This window comes from Budorcas taxicolor, chromosome 16 (genome assembly GCF_023091745.1).
Source record: "Budorcas taxicolor isolate Tak-1 chromosome 16, Takin1.1, whole genome shotgun sequence".
Classification (NCBI taxonomy): Eukaryota; Metazoa; Chordata; class Mammalia; order Artiodactyla; family Bovidae; genus Budorcas; species Budorcas taxicolor.
The window spans coordinates 77,928,294-77,946,115 of NC_068925.1; the positions used below are offsets into that span (position 1 = coordinate 77,928,294).

General features: G+C 46.4%; 1 protein-coding gene across 4 annotated transcripts in view; it reads left to right on the forward strand.

The window, feature by feature from the left end:
• NEK7 (NIMA related kinase 7) overlaps positions 1–17,822 on the forward strand; it is a 133,627-nt gene that overhangs the window by 7,622 nt on the left and 108,183 nt on the right. The window contains exon 1 of one of the 4 annotated variants that reach the window (XM_052653727.1): positions 13,925–13,969. The exons of the other annotated variants lie outside the window; for them this stretch is intronic. The gene's annotated coding sequence lies outside the window, so the exon portion shown is untranslated. Of the gene's footprint in view, positions 1–13,924; positions 13,970–17,822 lie in introns of those variants that run through there. 4 annotated transcript variants of the gene reach the window in all.

Below are 17,822 nucleotides of genomic sequence, written 5' to 3' on the forward strand. Positions count from 1 at the left end.
ATGGTCTTTTTAGAAGAGTTGCTAATTTAAAGCAGTATTTATTTATGATGGGAGTCCGGCCCTGCTGCTTCCATCTTTCCGCTCCGGGGGGGGGCAGCTCTTGGGGCAGTTAATGCTTAAGAATCAGCCCCTCCTAGCAAGCACAGCCAGCCTCTCAGCTCAGCTGCTGGCCAGGTACTATCGACGTCACTGCTAATCATCGGTGAACATAAATGAGGTAAGTACATATAAGTCTAGAGATTTCCCTGTAGCTCAAACGGTAAAGAATCTGCCTGCAAGGCAGGAAGCCAGGGTTCCAGGAAGCCAATCCCTGGATTGGGAAGTTCCTCTGGAGGAGGGAATGGCAACCCACTCCAGTATTCTTGCCTGGAGAATCCCACGGACAGAGGAGCCTGGTGGGCTACAGTCCATGGGGTCGCAAAGAGTCAGACGTGACTGAGCAACTCACACACACACAACTCTGCATAAGAGTTGAGTAAGAACCGGAGAGGGAGTTTGGCTTCAGCCCAGTGGAAGAGAAGAGCACCCCTAAGTGTCAGTTTTGGTTCTGTCCTGACCCAGCGATCCCTGGTGAGTGTGCTGCTTTGCTGGTCTCACCATTTGGGGCTTGTTCAGGGTGTTTTCCTTAGTGTGAAAGCTCACCGCTGCCCCCGCCCCGCCATGGTTTGCTCTGCTTCAGGCCACAGCCCTGGGCCCCGCAGAGACTTCGCTCTGCTCGCCCCCCCTGCAGCCTGCGCTCGCCCCAGGGCTTGCCACACCAGGCTTTCCTGTCTTGCGGATCTGGCCGAGCTGGCCCATGTTCAGGAAAAGCACAATGACTCACCTGTTCCTCTTTCCATGACCGTCCTATTTCCATTGATAAGGTGGGCTGACTCTCTCCTTGTCCCTCAGCGCAGCCTTTGCATGGGAGTAATGTTCTTAACCTGAGAGAGTGTGCGTGGTCATTTTAAAACTACTGTATCAGTGATTTTTTTAAAAAAGGCACTTATCTATCTGGGCATTTATTTATTTATTTATTTACACCACATGGTGTGTGGGATCCTGGTTCCCTGACTAGGGATTGAACCCACGCCCCCTGCCCTGGAGGCACCGAGTCCCAGCCACTGGACCCCCAGGGAAGTCCCTCTCTCAGTGGTTTTTTTTTTCTCTTTTTCTTTAATTTGGAGTTTATCAATAAATCCAGGTCCTTTTCCCCACCATTTCTACTCCCCCCACCTTAAAAAAATATATATACATATATGTGTGTGTGTATCATAAATAGTACCAGCAGAGGCAGCTTGACAAAGTGGGTTTTGAAGTCCTGGACTGAGTCTGGGTTCATTTCTGTGTGCTTTGAGATGGCAAGCACAGGGTCTCAGGGTGAGCTGGGTTGAAATGCATAGGACGTGGCCTAGGAGTCGAGTGTCTGGCTGTGGAGGGAGAGCTGGGCGTGTGGTTAATGGTTCGGTTAATGGGAAGGCACCTGGGCCACAGAGATGGGCGCCCTGACTCCCTGGGCGTGGTGCCGGGCGGGCACGCTGCCGGCAGAGGCCTTTTCTATTCACGAGGTGGGCTGTCAACCTCGGAATGTCAGTGTTTCCAGACTCAGCCTGGACACCAGTTTTTCTTCATTGTGAAGTCTGGGGGGGTATTTGCATATGCATTTCGAGACAGTTGGAAAGACGATCCAATTGGCTGCCCAGCCCTTGACGTTAAGCTTTCTCTGGACTGGGAAGGCACAGCCGCCTGCAGGCTCGCCTCGGCCGTTGGCTCTCCGGGGATCTGCAGCAGCTGAAGGGTGATCTGGGGCTTCTGTCCACGCTGGGACCCTCCTTTCTCCAGTGTTCCCCTTCACTGTTCGCCCCACTTTCCCCCTGGGTCCCACCACTTCACAAGTTGAAGACAGAGATTTGAGGGTATCGGTAAGTAGCTCAAAGTGAGTAGATGGATCATCTAAACACAGGTCTCTCTTTGTGCCCGAAAACTCGGTTTTGGTGAACTGCAGAAGATGGGAGACAGGCGTGAGTAGTAGTCTGTATCATCTCGCCTGGCTCACCTGTGCCTCCAGTCAGGACCCTGACTCACCTTTCCAGATTCGCTTGTTTACTCTCCCCTAAATGTTAGTCCCATCTGACAGCTCAACTCTTCATTTTTTGGTAAATTCTGTATCCTTTCCCTGTATCCTTTGCTCTCTGATTCGTGATTTTCTCACTGTTTTTAATGCCTTTTTTTTTTTTTTTTATACTTCAGTTGTTAAATCTCAGTGGTTAAAAATCATCTTTATCCTTTAAGGCTCTGCCCACATGTTATAAAAAAAAAACAAAGACCTCTCCTTCTTCTTTAGGCCTTCAGTGCTTATCCACTGGCCCCGTGGTTGTGCTTGTCTCAGCGTCCTTCCTGGCATCTGTGCTTCTGGAAGGTGTGAATCACGGCCTGTGCACATCTGTGTTTCCTGCAGGGCCTGGGACCTTTCTTGTCGGGACCAGCCGTTCAGGGCAGGCAGGTGACGGTGCCCCAGTGCCTGTGTGAGGCTGAAGGCCCCGGGCAGATCCCTGCAGCGACGGAGGTCCTGGATGGCTGAGCCGTGGACAGGCCCCAAGGGGGCAGGGCAGACCCAGGGCCTCGGGTGAGGGGGGTTTACTCTGTGAAAAGGCAAAGGTCTGACCTTCAGGTGCTCACTGTCAGCCGGGGGTCTGGGCCTGGTGTCTGAACTCTGCATTGTAAAATTTGAAAGATCTCAGAGTGGGGTGAGGTGAGAGCCAGGACTGGGAGAAACCGGAGCACGCCAGGCAGGAAGTTGGTGGGAACTGGAGGGGTGTGGAGTCAGGACAGAGACCAGTGGGACGGTTAGGTATGAATTAGAGGCTTGGCAGCCAGAACGAAGAAACAACTGAATGCCTCTAATTAGGAAGGACAGTAAACCAGGAAGAGGAGTCAGATGAAATTGATTTGAATCTGATTTGCCGAGATGTTCACTCAGTGTCCTTCTGTTTGCCTTCCTTAGAGGCTGGCCCATTCCTAGTTCAAGGGAAGGAATTTGGCTTTTCTGTAAAGGGAAAGGAACCTCTCTCTATCCATGGAAAGTGCTTTTATGTATATATTTGCTAAATTAATTCCATTTTGTTGTTCTAATAATCCCCTCCTGAGGAAAACGTTGAACTAAGTTAATAAAGAAATCACTAGTTTAATACTTAAAATTATTCACTTCTTAGGAATAATTCCTGTTGTGCTTAGTCTGTCTCTTTGCAACCTTTTGCAACTCTTTGAACTGTAACTCATCAGGCTTCTCTGTTTATGGGGTTCTCCAGGAGATCTTCCTGACCCAGGGATCAAACCTCGATCTCCTGTGTTTCCTCCACTGCAGGCAGATTCTTTACCTGCTGCTGAGCCATCAGGGAATCCCCTTCGAATGGATGGAAACTTATCATTTGATTAGTGGTCATCAGATACTGACATAGTAAAACCTTGTTCCACTTCCACACAGATACATTTTATTTAGTATCTTCATATTTTTCATTGCTGGAAGTTCGAGAGGACACTCAAAATGTCAGTAAGTATTTAAAAAAAAACATTTAAGGTATTTATAAAACACCAGGCCACATGGATCAGCGGTACATTTGTATATTCATGAATATATTCAGGAAGAAGCACATAGGAAATTAACCTGGGAAAACACCCAGAGATCGTGTGTCAAAGGCCCTGAGTGTTGCTCGGAAGGTTGGCCCTTCTCTTTGCTGTGACGCGACAGTAGACTGTCGCTTGTACCTTGATGTGTTCATGGTCTGTTTTTAATAGTGAGAGCTGTAGCGCTCTGGCACCTCTTTATTTGGTTCTTAGTTAATGGCAGGTCAGGAACTAGCATCAGAATAGAATCAAGATTGTTGTAGAGGGAACCTCAGATACGTTTGTTAAAAAAGTGTCTTAAGCTTAGTTTGGCTTATGAGAGGTGTGAAGAAGTTTAGTTTATATTTGAAAATCCAGACTTCAGTGATACTATAGTATACTTTAAAGTTACCGAGAAAAAGTAAAATTACCAAGAAGAGGGGCTGTTTTTTCTTTAAAAAAAAAAAAAAATTCGCCTTTAGTATCCTCTAACGTTCTCCCCTTTTAAAATTTAGGTTTGCATTAGATTTATTTATCTGCCTACCCGTTGATTCATTCAAGACCTTCTCCCCATTTGTAGGTAGGTTTTCCCCCTCATTTCAAGTCCTCCAGCTACTGTCTGTAGAATACCTGCTGATCCCTTAGTCTCCTGAGTGTGTGTGCGCGTGTTAGTTGCTCAGTCGTGTACGACTCTGCAACCCCATAGACGGCAGCCCGCCAGGCCCCTCCGTCCATGGGATTCTCCAGACAAGAACACTGGAGTGGGTTGCCATTTCCTTCTCCGAAAGGAACTATAGAAAGAAAGAAAGAAAGGGTGAAGTCGCCCAGTCGTGTCCGACTCTTGGCGACCCTGTGGACTGCAGCCCGCCAGGCCCCTCTTCCGGGCGCTCTCCGGGCGAGCACGGGAGCGGCTGCCATCGCCTTCTCCGCTTACTCTCCTACCTGCACGGTTCGGGCGTTGGTGCGTGCTCCGCCGCAGCCCGTCTCGCGCCCTCCTGCCCCGCTGTCCCCCTACCCCTCCTCTGCACGGTCGGCTCCCACACGTTCCTCTAGACTCCCCTTCGAGTCTCGGTGAGGCCGGCCCGCCGCCTGCGTGGACCCCCTGTCGGCTCTGGTCCTGGCAGTCCCTGCCCCGGTGTCTGGAGGAATCCTAGTTTGCTGATGTGAAGTCCGTGTCTCCCCTGCGAATAGCCTGAGGGGTCAAGATTGCCTCCCTTCTTGTGCATTTCTTGTTCTCAGCAGCAGTCTAGACAGAGTGGCTGTGCTCACAGCTGCCCAACGAGTTGGGGAGGACTGGAAAGGAGGAGAACAGGGGTCCAGGGAGGCCCTCCGTCTGCACAGGGCTCTGGGGGCAGCGTTTACCTACAGCCCAGCACTTTGTTCTCGGCCTCCCTGTCCCCCATCTCTGAGTAGCTGTGGCTCTTCCTTGAAATGGGGTGAAATAAAGCAGTGAGAGACCTTACTTTCTTGCAGACTCTTAGGACGGTTTATCGGTGTCATGGTGTATGCTTCCTTGCTGAAGGCAGGGGGAGTGCATGTCTTTGGTCATAAAGGGGTTTAATTCACCTCTGCGTTTATTGGAGCATCTAGTGTTTTGTGGCTGTGGCTCTGTCTGCCTTCATAAACGGGGGTGATCACGGGGTTACAGGAGGAGCAGACCTCGCCCCGCGTGGTGTCGGAGGCGCCTCACAGCTCTGCGCAGTCCCCTTGCCGCTGGTCTCTCCATGCCATCGTGGCGCTGAGGTGTTCACCCATGCCCGAGCACCGTCAGGTCAAAATGAGTGTCAGAGTGGTGTGAATTCCTCCAGTTGGTGGGAAAGGAGAGTTGAAATGCTCTCCTTTCAAGGCAGAGGAGACGGAGGTTTTGCTTTGGTTTGGGGAAAAGTTCTCATAGTGCCTGTCGGTGGAGAACCAGGGAGAAGAAATACTAGCCAGATCAGCGTTGAGTTGCGAGCCTGCTGTCTGCACAGAGCGCAGGGCGGAGTCCTGTGTTCTCATGCAGTCCCCTTTCATCACAGCAACCCGAGTTCAGGACAGACCCGCCTCCACGTGAGGCGGGGAGGGATGCCCCACTCAGGTCCGAGTTTGGTTGCCTGGGGGACTCCTGGTGACATTCTCCGGGGACAGCTGGTCACCTGCGGCTTGAACACCGCAACGGGGTCTGGTGAGGGGGCAGCTCTGGGGTCACTGGTGCGAAAAGGGGAACTGGGAGCCTCTCTGGGAGGGCGTGTCCGCGGCTCACACCTTTGCTTGTGTACAAGGGCTGCTGCTGCTGCTGCTGCTAAGTCACTTCAGTTGTGTCCAACTCTGTGCGACCCCATAGATGGCAGCCCACCAGGCTCCCCCGTCCCTGGGATTCTCCAGGCAAGAACACTGGAGTGGGTTGCCATTTCCTGACTCAGGTTGCTAGCTTGATTTATTTCAGGCAGATACTAGATTAAGTAGTAGTAAATACAGTAGCTAATAATTGATAAAAGTAAGTCCCTAGAACTTGGATCTTCATCCAAGAAATTGGAAGGAATCCATGTTCTCTTTAGTATCACAAAATGCTGGAAGTAATGGACCACCTACTGCAGAGAACAAAGCAGTGTTGTGGCTGAAACAGTGTATACACAGCAAATTACTATTCACTTGCGAAAAGGGAGTGATGGCTTCAGGTTTCAGTGATTAGAGGAAATGGGTTGCATGTGTGCCCTTTAGAAAAAAAATAGAGATGTGCTGTAGAAGTAAAATAAAAAAAGCTAAGTTTGGGAAGGGGCCATCTTTGTACAGAAGTGCTGGGAATGAGCATGGGAGCAAGTTACATGTAAAAGCAAGACTTAAAAAAAAAAAAAGAAATCGCTCAGTCATGTCCGACTCTTTGCGACCCCATGGACTGTAGCCCACCAGGTTCCTCTGTCCATGGGATTTTCCAGGCAAGAGTACTGGAGTAGGCTGCCATTTCCTTCTCCAGAGGATATTCCTGAACCAGGGATCGAACCTGGGTCTCCCGCATTGCAGGCAGACGCTTTACAGTCTGAGCCACCAGGGAAGCAAGACTAAACAGGAGTTATTCAGGATTCGAAATAGTAAGAATGCCAGGAATAACTTAGAGGGGCTATGGCTGTAGAACCTGTAATCTAAGCGTTTGGGGATGGAATGAGTATTAGAGGGGAAAGTAATGGCATTGTCAGTCCTTGGCTGCCCTGGATTGGATTGTGTGTCACAAGATGGATTTCACTTCTCCTTTGATGCTCAGCCAGAAACTGGTTAGTGGAGAATTTAGAAAACCTTGAAAGTCACTGTTAGCAGAATTTAAAATAGAGTGGGATATATGTTTGTTTTCTTGGGGTTCCCTGGTGGCTTAGACTTGGAAGAATCTGCCTGCAGTGTAGGAGACCTGGGTTGGATCCTTGGTTGGGAAGAACCTCTGGAGGAGGGCGTGGCAACTCACTACAGTATGCTTGATTGGAGAATCCCATGGACAGAGAAGCCTGGCGGGCTACAGTCTGTGGGGTTGCAAGTAGTCGTACGTGACTGAGCAACACACACACACGTTTGTTTTCTGAGTAGTTGGATAGGATTAAGGCAATCAGGCATGGTCCCGCATGGCAAGAGATGAAAAAAATAAACATAAAGGAAACAATAAGACTATAAAAGACAAATATCAGTAAACCAATTTACATTAAATGTATTTAACATATGAAGCATGTTAAATTTCTGTTTTAAAAGAGGGACTCAACCTAAAAAATAATCCTTAACTGCGTCCTGTTTTCAGAAGATACCTTAGAGCAAAGAAACCCAGAAAGGTTAAAAAGGGAGGTCAAGATTTATAGGGAAAACACAACAGAAAAGACAGCAGGTTAACAGTAAGAATTCCAAAGTAGAATTGAGTGAAGAGACGCACCAAGTACAGCAAAGGGCAGGTTTCCGCAGTTCACTCACTATAATTAGCAGCAGCGCAGTAACTGAAGAACAGAGGTTGCACGAGTTGCCTTCACAGCAGACTTTTAGGCCCAGTTTTTATATATGTTTCATAAAATTAAATGAATGGGAATCTTTCTATTCATGCCCTTGAGTTAATATATTTTTAATACCAAAATTGGACCAGAGGCGAACATTTAAATACAGTATCAACCAAACTGTGTTCTACAGAGTACCAGAGTTCTCCAGGATATTAATAGAAGTTCTGTGGAAGTAATTAGTGCCTAGACAATTCTAGAAACATCTGTAGGGTACCATCTTGGAGAGTCACAGTGCGCGCTTTCGCATATTAGGGTCTCTAGGACGCTGAGCCCAGTATTAGTTTAGCCCAGTATTTTGCAGACACCTTGGCGATCCATCTCCTCTCTCTCTCAGCTTAAGGGGATCTGGTGTGTTAAAGAACAGTTAGGGAAACACTGACGGATACTGGTGTACACTCTGTAATACAGTGAAGACTTAAGGAACACTTGAAGAGTCTTTGATGAATCACAGGAAGTTTATCTGACCAAGAAAGGTTTATCTGCGCATATGAAGATGGCCTGATAGGAGAGATCTAGTTATATCATTCATTACCTCGTTTGGTTCAGTGAGAAAACTTGATAAGCTTGCTAGAGCAGAAAAGCGTTTAATGTCATTCGGTACCAACCCCCCCCCCCCCCCCACCTTTTTTTTCACATTAAAGAAAAGCCTCTTAAAAAATTGGGAATATTGGTTGATATGGAATATGGTCATTATCATAATTTGCTGCAATTTCGTACAAGTTCGTCCTTATTGTTTCTTATTTGCTATATTTTAAGCTCTTTGAGAGAAGGAAAGTTAATTTTTACATTTTTTTGTCACCCATTCTAACATAGGACCTTATATTTTATGTATTGTATAGCAATTTGTCAAATAAGAACATTATTTGAAAGTGTATCCTTATGTAAATTTTAGATTAAAATGGATTATAATAAAAATGATTTTTCTTTATGTAAAATCTTTTTAAAGTGTGAAATATATGATTTCTCAAAACTGATATAGACACTCTTCAGGATGGGCCCCCATGTTTACTTTATTCATTTGTCCAGCAAACCTTGAAATTCTGAAGTGGATTTAAATTTTGTCTAACAGTCAAGTGACAGACAGGGGCATTTATAAACGTTCTTGAGCAGTAAAGGGGTATTTACAAGTACTGTTTTTAAAAAGGATTATCCTGGCCAGAAGGATTCTTCTTGATAAAGCAGGATGCCTGAGAGGAAGACTCCTGTAACGGTGCAGGTGTTCATTTAGGGAATCAGGGGGTTTGGGACCCAAGGCTGGCTCAGAACTTCCCAGGATGCGGTTGGGTTTCGAGCTCATTTCTCTATGGTCTTGAGGACTGCATTGCAGCCCATGAAACCCCAGCTCCGAACTGCGGCTTCACAGAGCAGAGAAAATGTTCATATTCAGATTTCTGCAGTCTTGAGGAAGAAGCTGCAGTTACTCAGGCTGTGTGTGCGGGTGTGTGTGTGTGTGTGAACAGGCACAGACAGGATGAGCTTTGTACTGATTTATAGGAGTCAGGAAGCCTGGAGTTCCATTCTTTTCTCCTGCGGCAATCTTGGATAAGTCATGTAACTTCTCTCTTTGGAGTTTGCTCACCTGTAACCTGAAAGTTATTCCTCCCTGCACTGTGATGTTTTGAGAAGTTGCCTGCGATAACATTTTAAAATTCCAAAACTCTAGGTCTCAGAGGTCACTGAAGCATATTGGTACTTATTTTACTGGAAGAGGACATATGAACATAGAATTTGGAAACCCTAAAAATAAGGGATTAAGGAAAAATGAAGATGTTTTTTCCTTTTTCTTTTGGGTTTTCAAGTAAAAAGTAAGCATGTAGTTTTAACTACAGTATTTACTAGTATTTAAAAGACTTTGTGTTACAGGAAAAATTAATAGTAAAGTTGTGTCATGATTCAGAATCAGTATTTACAGTGCTAACGTTTTGTTAGTTATTCTATTCACTATTTACACAAAAATCTGCTGTTTTAACTGTGTGGTAAAAAGTAAAGTGTCCATGGGATCCTGCAGGCAGGAATACTGGAGTGGGTTGCCATGCTCTTCTCTAGGGGATTTCCCCAATCCAGGGCTCGAGCCCAGGTCTCCTGCGTTGCAGGCAGACTGTACCCATCCGGGGCACCAGGGACTGTATAGCTCGGTGCACACATGACGGAAGAGGTTTGGACCAGGTTTCTTCTCTGTAACAATTTGCTGGAAGAATGGGGAGGCTTTTCTTCACCTGACAGATGGTAGAGGGAAGACACTGAGAAGGCAAGTGGGCTTCTAGGCGTGTTTTTGCTGGATGGTGACAGAGTCATTGCTGGAATTCATGATTTTTGCTGTTACCACATTTCCCGTTTAAGCACAGCATCTTTTGCTGATGATTATGACTTTGTAATAGTATTTCATAGTTATAATAGTTTTTTAGGAAGATAGTCAAAGGGTGTCTGGTTTTTTTTAATTGATTTGAAGAATCACAATATGAAGCCACAAGGATTATTTTCTGTAAGAGGACATACTTTTTTTCCTTTGAGAAAACAGATTCTCAGGCTTATTAAATAAATTATGTTCATATAGTCATTTACTAAAAAAAGTGTGAATAAGTAATGGGCTTATAGCTCACACATTTTTCCATGTTGATTTATAATAGGAAAAACTGTATACAACGTGTTTCATGAAATGATGCTCTAAATATGCATTCATAAAGTGGTTGACCTCTCTTTTAATGTAGGAGAAATATCTATGTGGAAAAGGTTAAAAGGGAATAAGTTATGAAACTGAGGATGTCACCCATTTTATATTGTTTACCCCATTAACTTTATACACGTAATAGTTCCCATGCTACCTTGATGAGATAAATAATTATAAATCAGAATTTTAGAGCATCACATCATCTTTAAATAGTTCAGTAGACAATAGCAAACCCAGTAGTATTAACTTGATTTTTTTTTTTTTGGGTGAGGTCAAGCCTGTAGTTGAAATGTCTTAAAAGCAAAGCAAAACTATTCCTTCTTGGTATTTCAGATTTCAGACTAATTGGTCAAGGTTTGTTTTTCAGGAGGGTTTTCCTCCATGAAGACTCTGATGGAATGGCTTCCTCGGGCTCCCTCTCGAGGCCGGGACTGAACGACAGCAGCCCAGGCTCCCGGCTTGGAGCTGCTCTGCTTGAATCAGAATGTCAGGAAGCTCTGCATTTGTGCACCGTGACTTATTTCAGAGGAAATTAGAATCTGGCAGATATTTGAGACTGGAAGGGACTTTGGAATTCAGGCCATCCAATACCTTCATTTGATACTTGAGGTGACTGAGGCTCAGAGCCTTCAGTCAGACGTTACACAGAAGGTTCCTGGTAAAAGTGGGTTGAGTTGTATTCTCTGTGTCGTGTTCAAAGGCTGTTCTCCCATGCTTGTTCCTTATGTTTGTGCGCATCTCCCTAATAACATCACCCAGGAAGTAAAGAGGAACGGTAAAGTTCTAAAGAGGTAGGTTGTAGGACTCTTAGATTTCATTCAGGGCTGTAACAGAGGAAATGATTATTTGAGAAATTTCTCCTCAGTTCAGTTCAGTCGCTCAGTCGTGTCCGACTCTTTGCGACCCCATGAATCCCAGCACGCCAGGCCTCCCTGTCCATCACCATCTCCCGGAGTTCACTCAGACTCATGTCCATCGAGTCCATGATGCCATCCAGCCATCCCATTCTTGGTCGTCCCCTTCTCCTACTGCCCCCAATCCCTCCCAGCATCAGAGTCTTTTCCAATGAGTCAGCTCTTCACATGAGGTGGCCAAAGTTACTGGAGTTTCAGCTTCAGCATCAGTCCTTCCAGTGAACATTCAGGACTGATTTCCTTTAGGATGGACTGGTTGGATCTCCTTGCAGTCCAAGGGACTCTCAAGAGTCTTCTCCAACATCACAGTTCAAAAGCATCAATTCTTTGGCACTCAGCCTTCTTCACAGTCCAACTCTCACATCCATACATGACCACTGGAAAAACCATAGCCTTGACTAGACGGACCTTAGATAGACTAATCCACAAATTGTATTTAAAATATGATTTGTTAATGTTTAACAAAATGCTGTAAAGCAAATCAATTTCTGCATGAAAGGGGCTGTGCTTGAAGACCTCATTAAGCTTTGACAATTAATGAAATAACTACATTTGTTAGTACACCGGGTTTTATGTTAATACACTTACCTTTGACATATTAAACAGAAGTGTCAAGCTCCACATAGTCGACTGTAATGGACACTTTTGATATCAAAACTAAAAGTCCGGGGTGTCCCTGGAGGTCCAATGGCTAAGACTCCCTGCTCCCAGTGCAGGGGCCTGCGCTCGAGCTCTGGTCAGGGCGCTAGATCCCGCGGGCCGGAGCGCGTCGTTCACAGGCCACACCCAGAGATCCCGCATGCCGCAGCAGCGCCCGCGTGCTGCAGATAGGACCTGGCCCAGCCAAGTTAGGAAAATAGTCTTTAAGAAAGACTATAAATCCCTAAGACGTAGAGATGTGCGTAATCTGACAGCCAGCTTTCAGTTTGGAGGGTGTTCTTGGACATGATAGTGGTTTTGCCACTCTTGAGTTTTCTCTTTTGTTTAAGTCGTGTATTAAATAATAAGTAGGTCTGTTTGACCTTTGTTTCCAAGCAGGCAAGACTGCTTTAATCTCTCTGGCTTTGAGCTGGAGAGAGGACAGTGGTGATTAAGGGGGGGTGTGGGAGAGAGAAAGGCTGCCTGGTGTCACCCCACCTCCTCCTCACAGCCCACGGTTCTGGTCCTGGGCTATGACTTGCTCCGTTTTCTGGTTGGTGTGGCCTGCGATTTTGGTTTCTGTAGGTGTTACATGTAGTTAAGTCATATGAAAAAGTCCTGCAGGGAATTTAGGTTTAGTTTTTTGGAAACATTACTTCTGGTTTTAGATTTTAGAACCTGTTACTTTTCAACTCTCTGTCCTTTGTTCCACGATATCTACTCAGGGGCTTAACCAGACTTGACTGTTTCAGGGAAGCGTAGTCCAGCTAATCAGCAGCCGTCAGGCCCTGCAGCTCGTGAAGGCACCTCCTGCAGGTGGACTGAGAGCCATCTGTGATCACGGATTCGGTAGCCCTGAGCAGTGGTGTCACTGACAGCCAGGTGATGCCCTCGACACCCTGGAGGGACCGTAGAGGGGGTGCGTCCTCCTGGCTCCAGGGGATACGGTGGGGCGGGGGGCCCTGGCTGCCGGGCTTTGCCTGGAAGCCCTGGAGGTAAGTGAAGTTAGGACTTCTGCAGCTCAAAAACGGGCCAGTTTGGCAAAAAGAGTGGGGCAGGAGGCTCTGATTCATTCTCTCTGTGGCTGCCAAAGTGGAATTTGTGAAATGGAAAACTAGCTGTGACGCCCCGTCTGAGAACCAGCCAGTCTTCCAAGGCTGCGTGCAGCAGCAGGAAACCCGAGCCTGCCCTTGACTTTCCATGGGCTGCGTCTCCTCCAAAGCCTCTTCTGGGCTCGGAGCTCTTCCAGGGAAGGCTCCCTTTGTTGTTCGTCTCGTTTTCCTTGGTACCCGCCAGCTCCACAGAAGGGAGTCAGTACCTTTCTGTAGGATAAATGGGACTGTAATTCCAGCCTAAGGAATTTGTACCTAATTTTAATGGTGGAGAACAATTAGGCATTTTTAAGCACAAGAATGATATGGTGAAGATATTCTAGGATCTTTGTCAACAATAGATTATTATGATGCAAGCCTTCTAAACATTATGCTCTGAAACGCCTCAGACTTAGAGTAAATACACATTTGTAGTCCCAGACATTTGGGTAAGTTACTGATGGAGCCGCTCCTTGCTGCTGTTCAGTCACTAAGGCTCATCCTCTGTCGTCCCCTTCTCCTGCCCTCAGTCTTTCCCAGCATCAGGGTCTTCCAATGACTTGGCTCTTTGCAGAAGGTAGCCCAAGTATTGGAGTTCAGCCTCACCATCAGTCCTTCCAGCGAACACCCAGGACTGATTTCCTTTAGGATGGACTGGTTGGATCTCCTTGCTGTCCAAGGGACTCTCAGGAGTCTTCTCCAGCTGCTCTTCTTAATTTTACCCTGAAGTAGCATGCAGAGGCAGTTGTAACCACTGCTTTTTAAGTTCACCGAGATGGAGCAGGACTAGGTAGACTTTATTTTTTCATTCCTTTGGCAAATATTTGAATGTCTGCTCTGTGCTTGCTATGTTCGAAGCTTTGGCGGACACAGCGGTAATGGGGCACAGCATGTGACTGCAGGAAGCATTTTTAATGCTTGAATGACTGAGAACCCTAGAGGGGCTCAAAAATCATGTGAAGAGAACGTGTCAGTAAAGAGACATTTTCCTTTGCTCTCTTCACATGTCTCTGAAGGACATCGCTAGTGTCCTGGGAGAGTAGGGGCCTCCTCTGGCGATCCTCAGACACTGTGAGTGTTGGCGGTACGCGGACCGTTTAACAGTTTGGTGTTTAATTAGCGATACCTTTCAGGTGATTTAGTAACAAGATATGCCCTCGCCGGATTTCAGTTCTAGGAACGCGTGTCAGTGTTATGCTGTTGGTGCTCCCTGGCTGTTCACAGTATACTGGGCACCCTGGCAGAGCGCAGGGCTGTGACTTTGTTCACTGGGCAGTTTTCACAGGTGGTGAATACGTTATAAATAAGTGTGCATGGTACTCCACTTCCTTAGACACTGGAGTTCTTCATAGTAATAAGTCTATGACTTTGCCTCAGCACCATTTTCTGAAGGAGCCTATTAATAAGCACCATGCAGCTCAGAACTTTGTTTCCTCAGTTGACAGGCTTGACTGACTTCTTGTCGACCTATTTGAGAGTTTTTAAATGGCTTTATTGGAAAATTTGGAATATATTTTCAATTTAAAATAGTCAAACTGCTTATATATTCAGAGAACTTTCATTTTCTCTCTAGATCATCCAAAAATCTGGAATATTTTGTGACTAATGGTTGAGCCGAGGATTCTTAAACGAAATTGATTTGTGTTTGAAGTGGCTTTGCCAATTCCGGAACACACCCACACCCAGCAGACATGATGGTGGCTGTGCCAACAAGATTGTCCTTAGGTCCAGTGACGTCGCGACACAGCGTTCTAAGCCAGAGTAGAGTGTTACTGGTGGTTCTGGGAAAGTCTAGTGACAGTGCCCTTTGGAAAGCTACTAGGAAAATCTGTATTAAAAACAGTGTCTTCACTCTGCTCTTTTCAAAACACAAGCAAGCTCGCCTGTGAAGAGTGAGGGCACGAGCGTGGCCGCCTGCCTCTCCTCTCTGGGGAGTGTCTTCTGCTCAGCATGTACTGTACCATTCTGTATTTTTGCTTTTCTTAGAAGAGAAGCTTTTTTGCTTCGTGATTCTGTTTTTGACCTAATCCTGTATCCCTGGTGGGTCAACGGTAAAGAATTCTCCTTCCAATGCAGGAGACCTGGGCTTGATCCCTGGGTTGGAAAGACCCCCTGGAAGAGGGCATGGCAACCCACTCCAGTATTCCTGCCTGGAGAATCCCATGGACAGAGGAGCCAGCCTGTGGGCTGCAGTCCATGGGGTCGCAAGGAGTGGGACACGACTGAGCACTGCGCTGGACTCATCTGTATTTGAACTTGGTTCTGTCATGAACGGGAATTGTGTCCTCAGCTGAGATCAGTGAGGTTTTCTGGTGGGTGTTTTGCTTTAAAGAAGTGTTTTCAGTGGCTGCCCCCTGTTAGGTGTGGGTCAGCCTCGTGAAACTACCTGAGATGTGAAACTTTCACTTTGCACTCCTCTGGGAGGGAGGAAATGAGTTCTCCCAATTTAGAACGTCCCCCGGCAAAGCTTTCTTGATGGCTCTTTTAAAGTTTGTTCTGACTTGCAGAACTTAGAATCTCATTTCTTGAACTATAGTGCTCTGATATAAGAACAGTTGAAGTTTCAGAAATGTGGTGTCTCGACACAGAAGGATGCAGCCTTCCCTGGCCATCCGTGAAGGGGATCCTCTCTGTGTGTGAGAACAGACCGAACACCCCATCCGGGGGTGGGGGTTGCTGCTGGGAGGAGTCCCGCCTGCCCTGTTTCTTCCTCTTCTCTGCCTCCCTCCCCAAGTGAACCCCCCTCCCCTGACCCTTGAGGCTTCAGTGGAAGGATTCCTGGACACCCCCACCCCCTTCCCCCAGACTGTTCCATGCCCCTTATCACTTGGCCTTTTTCATGTGTCAAGCGGACCGTGCTTATTACTGGCCCTCACGGTGAGCTTTGCCTACCAGATTGCAGACGCCCCGAGGGCGGCGGCCCTGTCACTTTTGTGCAGGCCAGATGCCTTGTGCCTAGAACGTGTCTGCTTATCACAGGCCCTGATAAATAGTGTCCATGAGCTGACCAAGGAGACAGGAAAGCCATCAGAAACACTTAATCTGTGTCCATGAGCATCAGTGTTCATGAAATTGGGTGAAACACAAGTCAATCTGAGAATGAAGAAGAGAAAGTTGGTATGATAATGGTAATTGCCGAAAATCCTAAAAGTCACATGATGCCAGAAGATTAGATTTATAATCATGCTGACCGGCTTCCCATTGTGGATTTGAACGAACCTGAAAATAAATTCCCCAGGGCCTTCCTCCCAATCAGCTGCTTAGTTTTTATTTCTGTCCTGACTGTGCAGCTGTCCATGCATCAGCTGTGCTCACTGACAGCGCCGCCGTCTCCCCTGCAGCCCGCCGAGCGCCTGTAGCCCGTGTGATTCTGCCCGGCCTTACTGATCAGGTTCTCCTCAAAAGTTCACCGTGGTATCTGATTTCAGTGTTTCCTTTCTTGGAAAACATGGCTCTCCTCCTCCCTCCCAGGGTCTCATGGGTTTGGAAACTGTTTTTGTGATTGCTTACTGCCTGGCGTGGTGACCTTCTGATGGCTGCTGAGTTGTGGAAATAGGTTTGATGGTGGAGAGACAAGAGGACAGGCTCTCAAGGAGGATTTTCCCTCTGTTTTTAAAGTGTTCTTGTTCTTAATCATGGCCAACCTGATTTAAACATTAAAAACAGTTATTCTGAACTTTTCTCACACTAATAAGAGTTCTGGACAGAGCACAGAATATGCATGTGAGCAACACACACTGAAAGTGAAAGTCGCTCAGTCGTGTCCGACTCTTTGTGACCTCACGGACTACACAGTCCATGGAATTCTCCAGGCCAGAATACTGGACTGGGTAGCTGTTCCCTTCTCCACGGGATCTACCCAACCCAGGCCTCCCACATTGCAGGCGGATTCTTTACCAGCTGAGCCACCAGGGAAGCCCAAGAAGACTGGAGCGGGTAGCCTATCCCTTCTCCAGCGGATCTTCCCAACCCAGGAATCGAACCAGAGTCTCCTGCATTGCAGGTGATTCTTTACCAACTGAGCTATCAGTAGAAGTTAATTTACATGTACGTTTGCTCGTGTAATCTTAAGCTTTCTTGTTAGCAGTGAGGTGTCACCCAGGGAACTGGTTTCAGAAAGCTGCAAATTATTGAATTTGCTAAAGAAACAGATCTCTTTTTCACGTCGTCTGCATGTGGCGGTGGTCCTGTGCATCGTATTAATATGATGGTTGCTTAAGGCTTACCTACAAATTGGTGCGGGAACAACAGCTGATGAAAGGGACCAGAGTGGGGAGAGAGGTAGTCTTGTTACTTGTTTCACTGGAAACAATGTTGGTATAAAAAGTTATGTATATATATAGAGAGCTGGGTTTTATTAAAAGAAAGGATTTGTTCAGTTTGATTGGTGATTGGTTGCTGGTCGTCTTCCAGGTAACCTGTCATTTCTATTTCAATTTCCTGAGGCCATACCGTTGGGTGCATGCAGAAATACTGAATGTGAAAATGAAAATCTGTAAATCATTTTCTCTGTTAAAACATGAACCCAGAATCTTGACTCTCGAAGATACCTTATCTCAAAGGAGTTACATGTTGCAGAGAAGAGAGAACTTATGCTGCGCTGCTTCAACGAGCCAGAAGATTTATGTCACCAGATCACCTTTCTAATGGTCGTTTTATTTAAACTTACGGTCAGTAAGTTTAGAACAGTAAACTGACTCATGGAAATTATTTTTACCTGTGAAAGGATGTATTTGAAATTATTTCTGTAGCTATTTAAATACTATCTTACTTAGTTTTCGGTTTAGTAATGAACTCAGCTATAAAGGAGTCTTGGTTGTGTGTTCGATGAAATAGAACACTAAATTCATCGAAGTAAGTATTCTGATTTGTTGAACTTCCTCTTGCCTTTACAGTTTCCTTTAAAGGTTTGAAATGCCAGGGT